The sequence below is a fragment of the Desmodus rotundus genome, chromosome 2 (genome assembly GCF_022682495.2).
Source record: "Desmodus rotundus isolate HL8 chromosome 2, HLdesRot8A.1, whole genome shotgun sequence".
NCBI classification, from domain to species: Eukaryota; Metazoa; Chordata; class Mammalia; order Chiroptera; family Phyllostomidae; genus Desmodus; species Desmodus rotundus.
In genome coordinates, this window is record NC_071388.1 from 81,411,343 (window position 1) to 81,430,246 (window position 18,904).

The window sequence follows — 18,904 nt, forward strand, 5'->3', positions numbered from 1 at the left end:
ATGAACTACAAGCATACAGTTGTCCTAATTTTCCTCCCATAGCAATTTTTCTACTAATTATTTTTTATTGTAGACATTTTCAAGTGTTAGTGCCTAATGTTCATCTTTCATGATGCACTAATGATATTTCTAGATGAGAGTCTTAGATTCCTATGGGTTTATAACTAAGAAATAACCCAAACAAAAACACCCCTGTGAAGCATAGTTTTCATTCTTATTTTAAATGAAATAAAATGTTCTTTATTAAGCCAAGTGCTGGAAACAGCCTAAGCGCTCATCAGTAAATGAATGGATCAAAACACTGTGGTACATTTACACAATGGAATACTACACAGCAGAAAGAAAGAAGGAGCTCCTGCCCTTTGTGACAGCATGGATGGAACTGGAGGGCATTATGCTAAGTGAAATAAATCAGTCAGTGAAAGACAAATACCATATGATCTCACCTACAAGTGGAACCTAATCAACAAAACAAAGAAGCCAGCAAAATAGAACCACAGACATTGAAATAAAGAACAAACTGACAATAACCAGAGGGGAGAAGGGAGGGGGAAGAGTGGGGGAGAGAAAAGGAAGGGTCATCAAGGAACATGTATAAAGACAAAGACAATGGGGGGGATTGAATGTGGGAGGTGGGGTGGGTAAGGCAGGAGGAGAGTATTGGAGGGGAAATGGGGACAACTGTATTGAAAAGCTCTAAAAAATAAAATAAATTAAAAGGTAGAAAAAACCAAATAAGTCATTCATTATTAAATGATTTGTAAGAATCATTAGTCTTTTTTCTTTATTAGATTTCCAAGGATTTATGTAAATGTACCAGGTTATCATTTCCAAATGTATCTAAAAGAATTACTTTTCCTCATAGAAGAGATGACTGTTTCTTTTCAAATGATAATGTTATCTATATTTACAAATATTTACAGAAAAACTGGCTGTAGATTTTTTTGGCAGGTTGTTTTCAGATCAGTGGATTAAAATTGTTTTCAGTTATAATTCATGTACAATATCATATTAGTTTCAGGTATACAACCCTGTGATTAGACATTTATATAACTTACAAAGTGATCATCATCCTGATAAGTCCAGTACCCATCTGACACCATACATAGTTATTATAGTATTACTGACTGTATTCCCTATCCTGTGATTTAAATCCCCATGACTATTCTGTAACTATCAATTTGTACTTTTTAATTCTTTCACCTTTTTTACCCATTACTTGAACCCCCCTCACCTCTGGCAGCTATCAAAATATTCTCTGTATCTATGAGACTGTTTCTGTTTTGTTTTGTTTTGTTTTATAGATTCCACATATAAGCGAAATCATATTGTATTTATCTTTCTCTGTCTGATTTTTCTCAGCACAATACCCTCCGGTTCCATCCATTTGCTGAAGATGGCAAGATTTCATTCTTTTTCTATAGTTGAATTATATTCCATATATATGCATTGTGCAATATATATGCACAACTTCTTTATCCACTCATCTATTGATGGACACTTAGGTTGCTTCCTTATCTTGGCTATTGTAAATAACATAGCAATAAACATATGGATGTGTATGTCTTTTCAATTCAGCACTATATTTTAGGTTTCTTTGGATAAGTACCCAGCAGTGTATATGCTGGGCCCTTCCTTGTCTCTTGCACTAGCCTTTGTTTTAAAGTCTATTTTGTCTGGTATAAGTATTGCTACCCCAGGTTTTTAAAAAATACATTTTATTGATTATGCTATTACAGTTGTCCCATTTTTTCTCCCCTTTATTCCCCTCTGTCCTGCACCACTCCTCCCACTTACATTCCCCCACCTTAGTTTATGTCCATGGGTCATACATATAAGTTCTTTGGCTTCTCCATTTCCTGTACTATTCTTAACCTCCCCCTGTCTATTTTGTACCTACCATTTATGCTTCTTATTCCCTGTACCTTTTCCTCCATTCTCCCCCCGCTCATTCCCCGCTGATAACCCTCCATGCCCTCCATGTGATCTCCATTTCTGTGATTCTGTTTGTGTCATAGTTGTTTGCTTAGTTTGTTTTTGTTTTTGTTTTAGTTTCAGTTGTTGATACTTGTGAATTTGTTGTCATTTTCCTGTTCATATTTTTCATCATCTTTGTTTTCTTAAATAAGTCCTTTTTACATTTCATATAATAAGGACTTGGTGATGAACTCCTTTAACTTTACAGTGTCTGGGAATCACTTTATCTGCCCTTCCATTCTAAATGACAGCTTTGCTGGATAGAGTAATCTTGGATGGAGGTCCTTACCTTTCATGACTTGGAATACTTCTTTCCAGCCCCTTCTTTCCTGCAAGGTTTCTTGAGAGAAATCAGCTGGTAGACTTGTGGGAACTCCTTTGTAGGTAACTGTCTCCTATTCTCTCACTGCTTTTAAGATTCTCTTCTTGTCTTTAATCTTGGCTAATGTAATTATGATGTATGCCTTGGTGTGTGCTTTCTTGGATCCAACTTCTTTGAGACTCTCTGAGCTTCCTGGGCTTCCTGGAAATCTATTTCCTTTGCCAGACTGGGGAAGTTCTCCTTCATTATTTTTTCAGATAAGTTTTCCATTTCTTGCTCTTCCTCTTCTCCTTCTGGCATGCCTATGATTCAGATGTTGGAACGTGTAAAGTTGTCCCGGAGGTTCCTAAGCCTCTACTCATGTTTTTGAATTAATTTTTCTTCATACTGTTCTGGTGGAATGTTTTATTTCTTCCTTCTGTTCCAAACCATTGATGTGAGTCCTGGTTTCCTTCCCTTCACTGTTGGTTCCCTGTACATTCTCCTTTATTTCACTTTTCATAGCCTTTATTTTTTCCTGTATTTTGCAAACATACCCCACCATTTCTGTGAGCATCCTGATTACCAGTGTTTTGAACTGTGCATCTAATAGATTGGCTATTGCTTCATTTCTTAGTTTTTTGGAGTTTTGATGTATTCTTTCATTTGGGCCATATATTTTTTTGTCTTGGCACGCCTATTACATTGTGAAGGGCAGAGCCTCACGTATTTGCCAGAATGGGGACACCCACATTGCTGTATCGTGGGGCTGTATATGGGGGAGGGTCAGAGAGGGAACAATGCCACTCAGATCTCTGCTGGTTTTCCAGGCAAATTTCACGCTACTCACAAGCAAATTGGGTCTTTCTGGTGCTGATTCCTGGGTTTGTGAGTTTGTATACATTCTAGGACCCTGTGGGTGTCTCCAATGAACTCTCCTGTGAGGCTGAGAGTTTATTCCACTGCTGCAACCCCCACAAGTTTATACCACCTGAGGTTTGAGGTTTTATTTTGCCATGCTGAAAACCTGAGTTTTGTGGTCTGTCTCGCTCCACGGTTCCTCCTGGTTTATCCACATGTAAACGTGGGACTGCCCAGTCCTCCAGCCACCGCCTTGCCCACCCTAGTCTGCCCTGGATTTTAGTTTCATGAAATATCTTTTTCCATCCCTTTACTTTCAGTCTGTGTGTGTCTTTCAATATTAAGTAAGTCTCTTATAGACAGTATAGGTAAGGGTATTGTTTTGTTATCCATTCAGACACTATATGTGTTTTGTAAGAATAATGAATACATTTGCATTTAAAGTAATTCTTGATAGATATGTATTTATTGCCATTTTATTATTTATTTTTTATCTTTTTTTATTCTTTTGTGTCTGGTGGTGATGAAATTTTTTAGCTTTTTCTTGTCTGAGAAACTCTGTCTGTTGTTTGATTCTAAATGGTAGTTTTCTTGGGTAGAGTAATTTTGGTTGCAGGTCCTTGATTTTCATCACTTTGAATATTTCTTGCCAACCCCTTCAGGCCTGCAAAGTTTCTATTGAGAAAACAGCTGGCAGTCTTATGGGAGCTGCTTTGTAGATAACTAATAATCTTTTTCTTGCTTCTTTTAAGATTCTCTCTTTGTCATTAACTTTGCCATTTTAATTATGATGTGTCTTGGTGTGGGCCTCTTTGGATTCATCTTGTTTGGGACTCCCTGTGCTTCCTGGACTTGTATGTCTATTTCATTCACCAGATTAGGGAAGTTTTCCATCATATTTTTTCAAACAGGTTTTTAATTCCTTGCTCTCTGCCTTCTCTTTCTGGTACCCCCACAATACAGATATTGGTATGCTTGAAGTTGTCCCAAAGTCTCCTTACACTGTTTTAATTTTTTAATTCCTTTTTCTTTTTGCTGTTCTCGTGGGTATTTTCTGTTTTCTTATCTTCCAAATCGGATCCTCTGCTTCATCTACTGTACTGTTGATTCCCTGTAATGTAGTCTTCATTTCAGTTAGTGTATACTTCATTTCTAACTAATTAGTGTTTATATTTTCTACCTCCATTTTTATGTTTCCTATATCATTATTAAAGTTCTCACTAAGTTTTTCTACTCTTCCCCTAAGTTCATTGAGCATTTTTATTGCCAGTGTTTTGAACTCTGCTTCTGGTAGTTTGCTGTCTCCATTTTGTTTAGTTCTTTTTCTGGAGTTTTGCTTTGTTCTTTCATTGGGACATGTTTCTTTGTCTCCTTATATTTCCTTCCTTTCTGTGTTTGTTTCTATGTATTATGTGGAGCTACTATGTCTCCTGGACTTGATAGAGTAGCCTTATATAATAGGTGTCCAGTAGGGCCTAGTGGAGCAGCCTCCCTGGTCACTGGAGCTAGCACCCTGTGTTGGCTGTGTGCTTTCCTGCTATAGTTGAGCCTTAATTGCTGTTGGCACCACAATGGGAGGGATTTACTCCCCAGGATGATGAACTATGAGGACTAGCTATGACCATCATGGAGGATCTGCTATGCAGGCACCAACCCCACAAAGCAGAACACACTTCAGTGGGGATCATGCACTGGCCAAGTCCACCCCTTGAATGTGTCACTTGTGGAGATGGTGGGTTGGTGCTTTAGTATGGTTTGAAGCTGTCCATTGGGTGCAATGGCTATGGGGCCTCCTGGGAGGTGCAGGCCAAGGTCACCTACCACATATGCCCTGCCCAGAGCCACCTGGCATGAACTACAAAGCAATCTGAAGATGGCTATAGCTTGTACTTGGCTTAGAGGTACCTGGAAGAGGACAAGCTGTGAACCAAGCCTGGTTGGTGCTAGTGCTGGGCCTGGGGCAACTAAGAGAGAGGTACAGGGCTGGATGCTGCTTATTTGAGAGATTTGGGAAAAGTCTGAAGCATGAGCCAAGATAGGCCATTTGTGTGGAAAAGTCATTGGAAATGGCTTCAGTTGGGCCTGCAAGTAGGGCGGGATGAGGTTTCAGGAAATCACCAGGGCAGGGCAAGAACAGTAATAGCAAAGTTGATGGACACTCATATATGGCACCTGCCTGTTGGCTCAGCAGGGGAAGGCTCAACAATGTATTTCTGTCTGGGAGAAAGCTGCCTAGCCCTTGTCCTAATGCCAGACAATTCAATACCTCGTTGTATGTCCCTGACACCTTTCAAGTGGCTGCCCCAGCCTTGGAGCTTAGAGCAAGTAAGTCCAACTCTACATGGTCTCTTTAAGAATGTCTGTAACTCCAGGAGCCCTCCATTGTGGGAACTTTTCTTCTTTGCATGGGAACCCTGGACAGCATTTCTGACGTGGAGCTCAGACCCATTGCTCCTCATGGGGGACCTCTGCAGCTGAGATACCCCTTCTGATTTTTAACTGCCACATGTAGGTATGGAAACAGACCTTCCTGTGTCTCTGCCCTTCCTACCAGAGTCCATGTGGCTTCTTTTTTATGTCCTTAGTTAAAGGACTTATGGTTAGCTGGATTTCAACAGTTCTGAATGATGGTTCTTCAGTAGTTCAGTTGTAATTTTGATGTGGTTGTGGGAGGTTCCAAGTACCATGTTTGCCTATGCCACCATCCTGACAGTAATAAGTGGATATTTGAAAAAAAGTATTTTGTTATCATTTTATGTCATAGAAGCCTCATCAATTAAGGTAAGCTTTAAATCTTCCTTAAAACATAAATTGAATTTATCTTATTGAAGGCTTATAATGCCTAAAATTTAGATTTTATAAGCTTTCCAATAGTTTATAAGTATTATAATAAAAGCTATGGAAAGCTGGCTTAAATCTTTAACTTATAAACAACTGTAAAGATTCTTACTATGCTCTGGAGGAAATTTCATTTTTTTTTAAGAACTGTAACTTGATGATCTATCAATTATTCCAAAGTAATGGCCATATCCTTAAAGTTTTAGGTTCTGATAATGTTTTGATTTACTTGAAGTCTAGCTAGTTGTTCAGTTTATTAATCTAACTGCTGTTTAAAAATTCCTTAAAAATGCTCTGGTGAATTGATAGATTAGTAGGAGAATTTTAGACAGAGATAACATGATGAAAGTAACAGTGGTGAGATGTGGAGTGGCTGGGTGGCCCTTTTAGAGAGAGTCATTGTGGGAGACCTGTCTGAGAGGGGACCTTAGAGCTGAGACATGAGTGACAAACATTAGGTAGCCTGTCAAAGGAAGAACTGTAGGAAAGGTGCTGTAAGAACGTGGAAACAGAAAATATAAAGACCCTCAAGAAGAAGGAACTTTGTGTGTTTGAGGAATAACAAGGAGTCCAGGGACTGAAGTAGAATGAGTAAAGGAGATAGAAGTTGCAGATGAGTAAGAGAGGTAAGCAGGGCCATATTACACTCAGCCTTGCAAGACACAAGGAGTTCTATATTTATGAGCATGGAAGTATTCCCGAGATATGGTTGAGTTAAAAAATATTGTTTCAAACAGCCTGAGTAGAAAGAACACCTTCATGTAAAACTGTATATTCATTTCCATATGTGTCTATAGGCACAGAAATACATTGAGGTATTGAGAAAGCAGGGCAAAGTCTATACAGAAGATATTCAGCTATGTAATATGAAAAATAAAGACATTTATTGAAGAAGATACAAGAAACATTATAATTAGTGATCAGCATGGGAGTTTTGACCTGCTCCATTTCCGACCTGGGCTGGTTCACCCCTCCTTAGGCAACCTGGTGGCCCCCCACTCCCGGGAAGTGGGTACGATATTGATGCCGAACTTAGTGCAGACACCCGATCGGCATAGCATACTACAGCCGAGAACTCCTGGGCTCAAGTGATCCTCCTGCCTCAGCCTCCCAAGTAGCTGGGACTACAGGCGCGTGCCACTGCGCCCAGCAAGAAACATTATACTTAAGACAATGACACCTCAGTCCTTCAAAGTAGGCACCCCGGGACATCACACAGTTCTCCCAATTACCATTATCTGCCCTGTCATATTTTCCTGAGCCTCGTTGATGGTCCGAAATCTCTTCACTTTCAAAGGTGCTTTTAGTTTTGGGAAAAGACAGAAGTGACAGGGCACCAAATCTGGGCTGTAGGGGCACTGAGTTATCTGGGTGATTAGATGTTTCATCAAACAACTCTGCATGAGACGTGACGCACGAGTGGTCAATCCACTGAAGCTGATTGAAGCTGTCAATCACCAGTTGCCCACAGCTATGGCCTTCTGAATCATCCAAATACTTTCCATAGAGGAATGGTCAAGCTTAATGCAAAATTTGATGCAGATTCGTTGCTCTACTTGCTCAGTCATTTTGAATGTGATGGCCACACAGTACACATGCTCACTAATGGCATCTACCACCCCCACTGACTAGTACAGTGAAGTCGTCATTGTTCTCACATGCACATTCCAGTCCACTTGCCTTGGCTGCCAGGTTACTTTGATGTAGTGCGAACAGTTCTCCTTCATGGCTGAGCTTTTTCCAAACAGACCTTGTATTTAACAAAATAGAGATTTCTAGCTAACAATGGAAATCTGTGAGTGCTAGACTTTATGTAATATTCAGTCTCCTTTTTCTGTATTTTTCTTTTTTGCCTAAATTGTCTACATAAAATGGCAGATATCAAATATGCAAATTATATATCAAATATAGCTCATTTAATGAAAAATGAGATATGGTTCTTGTTGACTAAGATTGTGGCTTTCAAATCCATGCAAAGTGGGAAAAAGAGAGATTTTTAAAGGGGTTTGTTGAATTTCATTAAGAAATATAAAAATAAAATGACATACTATTTTTTTGGTTTTCATTGATTATGAAATATAGAAAAAAAATCTACGGTCACAGAATACAATCAACAAAATTCTCTTATTGTATACAAAAATGAAGTTTTCCACATTCGACCTGTAAAGTGCCAAATTGTAAAACATAAAAAATAAATGGATAACTGAAGGACTGAAATGGGAAAGTAAAAAAGATCAGTAATACTCAAGATACATTAATTTCACTACTCATTCTTTCAGTGTGGTCTTAACATAATCTGTGCTGAACAAACAAGGGTTGCATGCAAGAATCTAGTTGGATTAAATGCTCATGGATGTTAAGAGTAAAACGTGACTGCAAAGGGAAGCCGGCCTGGCAGAAAGCAGGGCACAGAGGCTGCTGCCTTCATAACAGAATTGTCAGACTTAGTTATTATTCTACACAAAAATAGAGAATTCTCTTTAGATTTTCTTCTTCCATCAAAATCTTTCCAATTGTTCTCTTATATGCTACTCCTTTTCCCTTCTTCACATTTATCTTTCATTTCCATCCCCTTATTCCTGTGATATCCATGGAGATCTGGATTCACTTAAACAAGCTTTGTATTTGACACGTAACCAGTTCCATGGAAAACCACTAGGAGAGTGTTATTGTTCCGATTGTGGAATAATTCCATAAATAATCTGATGAACACAATTTTTTCTGCCTATGAAAGTAGCTTGGGTTCCACTCCATATATGGAATAAAGTCTTTTCTGTCCTTATTGAAGTAGGCAAATGCCTGTGTTTTGGCAAGGAACAAAGAAAAACAGTAATCACTTCCAGTTCATCCACATCAGGATATTTACTCCCCAAAGACAAAGATTCAATTTATATTTTTCTTATTATAACCTCCAGGTATTTTTCTCAAAGTGGTTGAGTCCAAAAAACTTCAGAAGAGGTTATTTGAAGATACATCCTGCTTAGAAGAATAGCATGTGGACAATAGCATGAGAATACCTTGACAATGCTTTCAGATAACCTGCTATTGGCACTGGTCCACCAGGACTATAGTCTTCCACTTATCTGTTTCAATAAATCTAGTTCGGTCATGGTTCTTGAGGATTCTGGCTGCTCTCCCTACCCCTCTTTCCCTATCTTTATCCCTGTGAATGTGCTAGATTGCTGTCAGGGTTGGATCTTATCTCTGGCCTTATTGAAATCCACTCTCCACTGTAACCTTATCTCTGTTCCTCCATCCTGCAGGATTGTACCTAACTTTTGCTTACCCGGGTATTCATGGGCTTAGATTTACTCTCAAATCTTAGCCCTGAAGCTTCTACAGTTGGCAATCATTGCCAAGCTAGTTTCCTCTTTGACTGTTTCAACAACAGTACAAGCAGAGCCGAGGCTGGAATCTAGACTTTTGTGAAATGATCCATGTAGAAGCTGGATTGGGTTGTGTGGAGAAGAGGTAAATCTGTCAGAAAAAGGAAATGGAAAGCGTGCAAATCCATAAGTCATTATGCGGGCATGTAGAAGACTAAAGCCCGTGCTTATGAAGGGCCGGACTGGGCCCCAGTAACTTTCTGTAAATATACTTACCTGTCCAACCCAGCATCAAGATGAGGTAGTTTTCCCATTGAAGGCTGCAGGTGTTAGCTAGGTATGACCTTTTTTTTTTAGGTAGTTCTGACCACCAGCTAAGAATATTTATTATCTATCTATCTATCATCTATCTATATCTTTACTCAAGGATATGCTTATTTTAGAGAGAGAGGAAGGGAGAGAGAAACACACACAGAGATAGAAACATTGACATGAGAGAGAAACATCGATCAGTTGCCTCCCATACATGCCCTGACTGGGGACTCAGTACAGTATGCATGTGTTCTGACCAGGGATGGAACCCACAACTTCTTGGTGTACAGGACTATGCTCCAACTAACTGAGCCACCCAGCCAGGGCAGCCTTGGCTTTATTCTTAAATTTTGATTAAATGTTTTGTTTTGTCTCACTTCAAATCTTTTCATAAAGCTGTTAATAGAATTCAGGGTTCATACAAGTTAGTTTGATATCAGAAGCCATAGCGATTTCTCAGGACTGGCATATCAACTTCCAAATAAGATATTTTTTAAGTGTCTTCTTTTATAATTTTCTACTGAAACATTCTTTCCCTCATATAACAGAAGTAAAAAGGGGAGAATATGAAGGAAATTATGCTGACAGCATAAAAATATTTTTATGTAATTACATGGAAGTGATTTTTCTCTCTAGTCTTAAATTAATGAGAAATACCTAATTTCCATCAATTTATTAGTTGGAATCTGATAGCAGTATGCCATTCAAAGTTAAATTATTATACGGGTGTTTGCTTTCTTTTGTACCTCATGTATTCCTGAAAATATATTCTCAAGTTGACAGTATGGATTCAATAATATTTATGTATGGGTTAGATCTATGCCCAGAAAGAAACGCAAACACACACACACACACACACACAAATTCCTGGTCTATTTAAGTCTCCCATTTGGAGGTTGACCTCTACCACATCTGGGTGTGTCTATCCATACATACTTGAGCCATTTCAAAGAGTTTCCAGATTAGTTGTTAAGGTTTCTTGCTGAATGTAACAAATATAGCTCACATTTAGAGTTTATAGCTTTAACTTTTACAAAAAACATTTTTTCTTAATTCCAGGAAGATAAAATCTTCATGTACAGATCTTAGAAACATGGAGCTATGGTCATGGAGGCACGCCAGTTGTTTCTATTGCCCTTGTACCTGGCATTGAGTACCTAAGGCACTGTATCCCATTGATCAGGTCTAACTTATATGTAGACATAGAAACTTGACCTTGTCAAAAATTAATATCCTACTTGTCCTTGATGAGTCCTCTGGATTTCCTTTTGATCATATCCCTTAGTCACTTATCACCTTTTCTATCTGCTCCTTTGCCTCCAATCTGAGACCACAGTTGAGAAGTCTATTTTCCCCTTAGCATCTAGCACTGACTGCTCTAGTATTCCTCGTAGCGGAACCCTGAGAGTCTTTGGAGACAGGATCCTTAGCATAAAGTTTTGGCATCCCTAAAATAAATAGTGGCAGCAGTAGGATAACTCCAGTGTAGTTAATCTTATTTCTTTTTTCTAAAAGAAAATCATTTACTTACTTAAAATACTTAAAATGAGCATTTTTCTTATATAGAATCACCAAATATAACTGCTAGGGACTAAACAAATACAATCAAGCCCAAGCATTAATGGGAGACATGTATTATTCTACAGCAGATGTTTTTATTTAATGAAAATATAGAAAACAATAAAACCCTCCCAAAACTTTAATGTATTCATAGATTTTCAATTATGCCTTTCTGTTTCATGCTCCTTCCTGTTCCGCCTATGAATTTACAAGGCAAATGTTCGGTTTATGGGTTATAGTGTCGGTACTGTTTGTAATGGCAATTTACATTTGCTTTTCCTTTTCCTGATTAGTGAGAGGAAATGAGCTCTTGGTAGAGTGTACCAAGGATGTGAACAACTTAGGTTGACATGCTTTAATTTTCCTTTCCAAAAAAAAAAAAAAAAGATACATGGGAAAGGAAACCGAAGTTGTGACTACATGTAATGCAAGAGTTAAAACGAGCCTACAGTATCAATCCTGAGCTCAAACTACTCCAGAGATATCTGTGTGGATGATCCCAATGGACAAAGTGACTGGAATTAAAGGCCAGTTCAGGGATCAGTTCTAGTCGCGGTCTCAATTATTTCTAGCATTTTTTCTGTTGTTATTGAAATAGAGTTGTGATCATTAGAGTGGAATTGCTTTGACTGGTAATTATGTCACAAGCTAAAATGATCAAATTCACCACATCAAGCAGCCATTTGGCAGCTATGATCATTATCGCTTATGGTATAAATTTACTAAATGCTCTTTGCGTACATAGCTATAGCCTTGGAGGTAGCCAAGACAGACTCACTTAAGTTGAGGAAAGAAAAGAAAAAAAGTAATTTACCTCCTGACTTCTTTCCAGATTTCACAGAAAGTCAGGGCCAGGTCTTAGTAAGTTTCCTGGTATTTATAGGAAGCCTGCTACAGTACGAAATGTTCTTTACCTAAAAGCAGCAATAAGGACAGCTCCTTCCTTATCAGCTTCTTGGTTCCTGGTTTTGCTGTTTTTAGAGCAGGAAGGAAGTAACTGCCCAGAATCCACGTCTGAAGGGCTTTTGGAAAAATAGGTCTCTCTTGTTTCTTTGAATGAAAGAGATATTCCTTGGCTTTTTTTTTCAGGTAATGATTAATAATATCTTAATTCTGTAAACATATTTAGGAAATGATGAATTAATGACTTTTCTGAAGGATTTGGATGACTACAAAATATAGCCTAATGTACAGAGGTACAGAGTTGTACAGAGAAATGTGGCAAAGCAGGTTGATGCATTTCAAAGTTTCTACTGGCTTCTTTAAACCTAGTTTAGTTAATTCCACTTCTCTAAGCCTCTATCTGCTGAAGCCATCCAACTCTGTAAAATTCTTTCTATGCAAATAGCTGCTGATAAAGGGGCTTACTTAAGGTTGTTTGCTTTTTTTAAGTCTAACTGGAATGTTTCTTTTCCTGAAGTAAATTGCTTTGCTAATTCTTTTTTTTTTTGTTAAGAAACGGTCCCAATTTTTATTCATAAAATTATTCAAAATAGCAGCAACAGATTTACAGAGGCACATACCCAATAACAAAACAGGAAGGAAACAAAATATTCCAGAGACGTCTTGAGAAGTTTCAAAGGAATACACACCAGGCTAAAAATCTACAGCTAAACCACGGCTGCACAGAGGGTTGTATTTATTCCTACATTTTCTCCATAAGTTCTTCTTTGTATTTGCCTTTCTCTTTTCCAACTTGTCAAGATTTGGCTTTGACAATTCTTTTAGGCAGATCAGTAAAGTTACACCCTGTTTCTTCTACCACCTTTTACCATTTGGTACCTGGTTAAATTGGGACCCAAAATGCAGTTGTTTTTTTCTAAGAACATATGCTCATTCCAGCAAAATAAATAAATAAGCAAAACAAACAAATAAATAAAAGAACTAAGAAAAGTATTCCATAGGTATCTATGGATTTCAATCCTTGGTGGTATTTTTAAATATCAACAATTAACATAACACATGATAAATCTTTTGATGCTTTAGATTACTCAGTGAATAGAAATTTGGGGCTATTTTGATTAAAGCTAAAGGAGAAAGTTCTGAATTTCTTTGATCTTTGTCTGTTGTAGGGGGCACAGGGGGAGGATAGCAGAAGAGACAGGTTTATTAATTAACTTCTATAAAACACATTTTATTTGATTAATGTTTTAGAGCTAAATTTAAATTAGGGCTAGATATGCTAGATAATTAAGTGCTTACCTGGATTATTACCAGAATATCCTGCTAGGAAATTTATTAACCTATGGTTACTTATGATCCCCCTTTTCTCCATCTTATACTAAAAAGCCCCCATCTTTTTAGTATAACCAATTTTTAAAAAAACATAACTATGACTTCAAGAAACAAAACACAAACACCAATGAGCCGCTCCATTGGGATAAGGCTGAAATCTTCATTAAGGACACTGTAAATAACTTTTAGTGTGCTGAAGTTTAAGCTACAGATATCTCTTCCAGGTTATGCTGCACATGTGTAGGTTTCTGACCTAGTAACAGAGAACATGACACAGCAGTCATTTAGAGTAGTCTGGATTAAATCAAATGACAGAGTCTAGTGTGACGTAGATAATAAAAATTCCCTTTACACTCCCTATTTGTCATTTCAGATAAAAACCTTGTTTGGAGAGGATAATTTTTCTTAAATAATATTTTCTTTGAAATTTATTTTTTAGTGTAGAAATGTTCTAGCACACAAAAGTAGACAGAGTAATATAATGAGCTTCCCTATGCTGATCAATTAACTAAACAGTTTTCAACATTTTGCTGATCTTGTTGTTTCTCTTCATTCCTCCTCTTTTCTATTGAGTATTTCAAAGCAAATCCAAGAAACTATGTTTCTGCTTAGCATACATCTCTAACTGATAAGGCTTTATCTTTCACAACAAGCATGCCGTTACTCAGTCTGACAAAACTGAAAATAATTTCTTAATACCGTGTAACACTGAGTCTACATAAATATCCTCTATTATCCTCCCCGTTTTTACGCTGACCTAGCTCTAGGTCATCTCCAGCCCTGGAGGACTCTCACTTCTGGGAATGGGTACATCGATACAAGAAACAAATGGAGAGCATCTTTGCTCTTTTTTCAGCTTAAAATACCAACTTAAATCCATTATTTCCAAGTTTCTCTAATTCTGAATTTTGCTGAGTGCAGTGTTGTAATATCCAAGGAGTAAGCAAGGCCGTTATTTGAGTAATAAATCAGAGATTAGATTGTAGAATTCATTCTGCTTAGAGACTCCTTCCCAAGCCTGTTGGGAGGCCCAGGAGCAAGAAGGCAACTTAGTTGTTGGTTAAAAGCAGGATTTCCTCATAGGGGGTTGGTTGTTTTCTTTTCATCAAGATATGTCTGTTTACATTTTCAAGTGATTTATAGTAACCTTAGTTGTAGTGGGTCACTAGTTCATGTCTTCAACAGAGTCATAATTAATGCTAATTGTGCACAAAACATTGTGTTAGGAAGAAAAATACAAGCTATAAAGCAAAAAGCACTGTAAAGGAAGTAAAATAAACCTAAAAAGACTTCTAAAATTTAAACAATCGGAGAAAAAGAAGGTCATTTTGGATGGAGGAAAGAGAGTGAGCAAAAGCATAAAGGTAGAAAATACAAACCATGGTGAATAATAAGTCTGGTGAACATGATACTCTTCAGCCCAAACGACCTGAAATGCCGTGACTAGCCATGCAGCTAGGTGTAGATATCATGTAACCACCCAGTAAGCAGAGATTCCAGGAACTGCTATCAGCCACTGCTGCCAGGAACTTCTGATGGGGCGGCATGTTTAGAATGTCAAGACGATGATTGTTAATATGTGACCAATCAAGAAAAGTGACCCGTGGTAGAAGAATCCAGTACAATGTAATGTAATAATTAATCCATCTAGATAATATTTTACCTTCAAATCGAACCTAGTGGTTGGGTCAGTAGGCAAACACTGATACTGTTCATCTGAGAAAAATTTCTTTACAACTTGGATTGAGAAGTTCAGGCTCTATTAAATGAAACTTCTTTTTGCTGAGGGGCAGGGTCTTTCTTAGATCTTTCATATGGCAACCTCATAAGATTTTTTTTTGCTTTCTTTCAAAAGGCAAAACTCTACAACTATGTCACTAACACAGAAATATCAAAATCTTCTTGACCCCAATCCAAGCTTACAATTGTGGTTATTTTTCAGTCAAAGGAGGCATTCAACATTGGTGATTTGGGTTTGCTTTGCTGCATTCAGCACTAAACTAAAGTATCCTGATCAGAGAGTGACTTCCTATCAGACTAGGACAATGTTCTAGTCTAGGCCATGTGCTCTATGGAGCCCAAGAAAAAGCCCATAAACACTAGCTAGAAATTCAATTTCATCTAACGTGTGTTGTATATTTATTATGCACCTGGCACGGTGTCAGGTGTGTATAAGCATCATTTGGTTTAATCATCATAACAACTCTATGACAAAGGTTATTATAATTTTTTCCATTTCAGAGATGAGGAAACTGGGGCTTAGTTAGAGATTAGTAATGCACACCAGGTCACGTAGCTAACAAGTGGAAGGGCTGGTTTTTGAGCCCTGTTGGACTATTCTGGTAAAGCCATAGGCATCTGAGCAGGAATGGAGGCCTGTATGCTGCCATGGAAAGTGGCTAACTAGTTATAACTCCATCCTTGTAACTCCAGGTGGCATCAGCTTGGGGGGGTGGAATAGGACCACACACAGGAATCTCTCTCACCCCACCCTGTGGAGTTTAAGCTAGACTGATGAGGAGTACAGCTGGAGGCACTTTCAGCAATCAAGCCTAATGGTCAGCCAGCAGGTAAGGGAAGGGGGAGGTACAAACTGTGGATCACTAATAGCTCCAAATAGGTTGCCCAGGGGCTAGTCAAAGGCAGCAACTGACAGGTCTGCATCAGAGTCTTTGCAGATATACCTAATATATAGAAATAAACACAAAGAACAAGCCAAAATGGGAAGACAAAGAAATAAGCCCCAAAAGAAAAAAAAACAAGAGAGTTCTCCAGAAGAAGAACTAAATTAAATATAGGTAAGCAATTAATCAGTTAAAAGTAGTGGTTATAAGGATGATTAAAAGCCTGAAGACATAGAAACCATAAAAAAGACCAGTCAGAAATAAAGAATGTAATAGCTGAAATAAATAATACACAAGGAAGAATAAACAGTAGGTTAGATGAAGCAGAGAATTGAATCAGTGATTTGGAACACAAGGTAAAAGAATATACCCAAGCAGAGCCGCAAAAAGAAAAAAAGAATTTAGGGGACTTCCAGTAAAGATGGTGGTGTAGGCAGACAGAGTTCACCTCTTCACACCACCACATCAAAATTATAACTAAAATATAGAATAACTATCACTCAAATCCATCAGATATTGAGTTGAACAGATGTCTGAGAGCTATGGATTAAAGAAACTATATCCATCCAGGCTGGTAGGAGGGGCACAGATGTGGAATGGGCTGGTCCCTCACCCATATGTAGTAGATAAAACTTCAGGAGAGATATCTCGGGAGCAAGGAGTCCTGGCTCCACACCAGGCCTCCTAGCCCAGGGTTCCAGAGCTTCCAGAGGAAGATAAGTCCCCACATCTTCTGGCTATAAAAACCGGCAAGGATTGAGTCGGTGGAAGAAAGTCCTGGACTCCCAACCAGTTCCTTTTAAAGAACCCACACATGGACTCACATAGTCAGACTCACTCCCTCTGTGCTCTAGTACCAGGGTAGCGGCTTGAAAGGCACCAGTGGCATACAGGGAAACACTGAAGTGTCTGGCATCAAGGTGAGCAGAGGCCATTGTCCATTTTCTGAACCCTCCCCCCACAGAGCCAGCAGGCTGGTGCCATATCTGAGACTCCATCAACCTGGCTGACACTGTTTGACCCACCCTGGAGATCCCCAGAGACTCCACCTCACCCAATTTACATGCCCGTGCAAGCTGCTTTTCTGTATGATTGGCTGATCTTGGCTCATGCTGAAAACTTCCTCAATCCTCTCAAACAAGCAACAGCTGGTCTCAGTGAGCCCCAGGCCCAGCACTAGCAGCAGCCAGCCTAGATTCACAGCTTGGATTTGCCTGGGAATCTCTAAGCCCAGCACAAGTAGCAGCCATCTCAGAGTGCTTTATAATTCAGGCAAGGTGACCCTGGGCAACACACAGGTCGGGGATGACCTTGGCCTACACCACCCAGAAAAACCCAGGGCCAGAGCACCCAGTGGACAGCTACAGACCACGTAGAAACACCACCACCTTGCTGCCACACAGCTGATCTTCCATGGGAAGATCATGGGAAGGTGGAAGCTGGTGGCCTCTGGTCACAGCCAGTCTTTGCAGCTGACTGCACTGGGTAAATTCCTTCTATTAATCCACCAACAGTGAATAAAGCTCAACTACAAGGAGGGTGTACTCAAGTATCCAGCTTGGGTGATAGTGGAGGCTGTGCTACTGGACCCTACAGGACACCTACTACATTTTCCACACTACCAAGACATGGAGTCAAAGAAGCTCTACCTAATACATAGAAACAAACACGGCGAGGCTGCCAAAATGAGGATACAAAGAAACATCGCCCAAATGAGAGAACAGATCAAAACTCCAGGGCAAAAAGCTAAATGAAATGGAGATAAGCAATCTATCAGATGCTTAGTTCAAAATACTAGTTATAAGGATGGATGCTCAAGGAATTTAGTGAGGCAATAAAAAATATCCCATCAGAAACGAAGGATATAATAAGTGAAATAAAGAACAATTTACAGGGAAAAAACAGTAGAGTGGATGAAGCTAAGAATCAAATCAATGATTTGAAATATAAGAAGCAAGAAACAACCAATGAGAACAATAAGAAGAAAAAAGAATCCAAAAAAAAGAGGATGGTGTAAGCAGCCTGTAGGACAACTTTAAGAGGTTCAACATTTGCATCATCAGGGTGCCAGAAGGAGAAGAGAAAGAGAAAGAAATTGGAAATCTATTTGAGAAAATAATGAAAGAAAACTTTGCTAATTTGGTGAAGGCAATAGACAAGCAAGTCCAGGAGGCACAGAAAATCCCAAACAAGGTGGAATCAAACAGACCCACTCCAAGACACATCATAATTAAAATGTCAAAGATTAAAGATAAAAAGAGAATCTTAAAAGCAACCAGAAGAAAGCAGTTAGTTACCTACAGGGGAGTTCCTGTAAAACTGTCAGCTGATTTCCCAAAAGAAAATTTTGAGAAATTTAGGTTAGAAGGTACTGGTAAGAAATATTCAAAGTCATGAAAAGCAGGGAAATACAGCCAAGATCGCTCTACCCAGCAAAGCCATCATTTAGAATTGAAGGGCAGATAAAGATCTTCCCAGATAAGGAAAAACTAAAGGAGTTCACCATCAGCAAACCATTATTATATGAAATGTTAAAGGGACTTATTTAAGAAAAAGAAGATCAAAGATATGAAAAATAAAATGGCAATAAATATATGCCTGTCAACAATTGAATTGGCCCCTTTAGACTGTCAAACAAGAACAGAGACAGAATCATGAATATGGAAAGATGCTTGTCAGCTGGGGAGGTGTAGAGGAATGGGCGAAGAGGCACAAATAGATAGTTACAGAAGTACATTATGGGGGTGAAAAAGTACAAACAGGTAGTGATAGAATAGCCATGTGGAAATAAAGTACAGTATAGGAAATGGAATAGCCAAAGAACTTGTATGCATGATCCATGGATATGAACAAGGGTGGGGGGGATTGAC

General features: G+C 38.6%; 1 protein-coding gene across 1 annotated transcript in view; it reads left to right on the forward strand.

The window, feature by feature from the left end:
• The first annotated feature begins 5,674 nt into the window (after positions 1-5,674).
• Positions 5,675-18,904, forward strand: part of ZPLD1 (zona pellucida like domain containing 1) — a 276,647-nt gene continuing 263,417 nt past the window's right edge. Inside the window, exon 1 of the mRNA XM_045185953.3 lies at positions 5,675-5,920. The gene's annotated coding sequence lies outside the window, so the exon portion shown is untranslated. The remainder of the gene's footprint in view (positions 5,921-18,904) is intronic.